The 1,869-nt window shown below is 40.8% G+C and overlaps 1 non-coding gene across 1 annotated transcript; it reads left to right on the top strand.

Moving 5' to 3' along the window:
• Positions 1-1,419: 1,419 nt before the first annotated feature.
• LOC141634954 (small nucleolar RNA R71) lies at positions 1,420-1,526 on the top strand. Its single transcript, XR_012539668.1, has one exon. It is a non-coding gene; the product is annotated as a small nucleolar RNA R71 (small nucleolar RNA).
• Positions 1,527-1,869: the final 343 nt, after the last annotated feature.

Below are 1,869 nucleotides of genomic sequence, written 5' to 3'. Positions count from 1 at the left end.
GTGCATTTAAGCTCTCCCATCCCTAACCTTTTACTCACCGAGTACCTCATAACACTCACACTAGCCTCTAGATCACATAAGGCTTTGTTGATCGTGGTGTCGCCAATGGTACACGGTATTGAGAAGCTTCCCGGATCTTTGAGTTTTGGAGGTGAACTCCCTTGAAGGATTGCACTACTCACCTTAGTGAAGGCGATAGTCTCAAGCTTCCGGATCGACTTCTTCTTTGTGAGGACGTCTTTCATGTATTTTGCATAGGCCGGCACGTGATTGATTAATTCCGTGAAAGGAATTGAGACTTCCAAATTCTTCACAATTTCCATAAATTTTCGAAGTTGGTCATCAAATTTGGGCTTGGCTTGATGACTCGGAAAAGGAAGTCTAATCACAATGGGCTCCTTCTCCTTGACCTTGTCTTCATTTTTCTTTGAAATTTCTTCTTTTGATGGTTCTCCATCCTTGGAGTTTTGCACAATTTCTTCTTTGTCACTAGCTTCCACAACTTCATCCTCAACTTGCTTCTTCGGTGCTTCATACCTTGTACCACTCCTCAAGTTAACGGCACTAACCGTTTCATGTCTTGGGGGATTACTTTGAGGTGGTAATTGCCCCTTTTGTCTTTGTGAGCTTGAAGATGCTAGTTTAGTCAATTGGGTTTCCAAAATTTTGGTGTGAGCTAGGATGTTGTTGATGGTGATTTCCTTTGCTTGACTATCCTTTTGCATTTGAGTGAAAAACTCTTGTTGATTCTTTTGTATTTGGAGGACTGCTTTTTGAACATCAAAACCTTGGTCATTTTGTTGATTGTATGGAGTTTGATTTTGGTAACCTTGGTTTTGGTTGTAAAAGGGTCTTTGATTTTGGTTTCTCATGGGAGGTGGGGTGTATGTTGGTTGAAGGTTTTGAACATTTTGGCTTTTGTATGAGAGATTTGGATGGAATTTGGTGTTTTCATTGTAATAGTTTGAATAAGGGGTACCATTCTTGTATGCTTGGAAAGCATTCACTTGTTCATTTGTTCCCCTACATTCACCTTGGTCATATCCCAAAGTTCCACAATTCTCACATATCCCACTTGGGATTGATGAAGATGTCGTCATGGCATTAACATGATGCTTTGGTGATTTTGAGGCTTCTTCAAGTCTAGCCATAACTTTTTCAAACTTCAAATTAATGGTATCAATGTGATCACTAAGTTGAGCGCCCAATTGAGTAATGGAGTCCACTTCATGCTTTCCTCCTCTAGTAGCCTTGCGAGGTCTACTATATTGTGAGTTATGGACCGCCATTTCCTCCATTTTGTTCCAAGTTTTATTGTCATCAACTTCGGTGAACATTCCATTTGATCCCATGTTGAGAATGTTCCTTGAATCTTCATAAAGACCGTTCCAAAATTGTTGTACCAAGAACCACTCGCTAAGTCCATGGTGAGTACATGAGCGACAAATTCCCTTGAATCGCTCCCAAGCTTCATACAAAGATTCTTCATCCCTTTGCTTAAAGCCCGTGATTTGAGCTCTTAGCATGTTAGTCTTTTCCGGTGGATAGAACTTTTTGTAGAAAGCTAGAGCCAACTTTTTCCAAGAATCAATTCCGAGAGTAGCCTTATCAAGGCCTTTCAACCATTGTTTCGCGGTGCCAATTAGAGAAAAAGGAAATAAGACCCATCGAATTTGGTCTTGAGATACACCGGTTTGATAAATCGCATCACAATAGTCACAAAAAGTCTCCATATGAGAATGAGGGTCTTCACTAGGCATCCCCCCAAATTGGCTTCTTTCGACTAATTGGATAAATGCGGATTTGGCAATAAAATTTCCGGTTAGATGTTGTGGTGTGGGAGTACCATTGGGTAGGTTCTCCTCGGTG

Source organism: Silene latifolia, chromosome Y, assembly GCF_048544455.1.
Source record: "Silene latifolia isolate original U9 population chromosome Y, ASM4854445v1, whole genome shotgun sequence".
Taxonomy (NCBI): Eukaryota; Viridiplantae; Streptophyta; class Magnoliopsida; order Caryophyllales; family Caryophyllaceae; genus Silene; species Silene latifolia.
The sequence above is the reverse complement of the archived record's forward strand: the minus strand, read 5'-3'. Positions and strand labels throughout refer to the sequence as shown.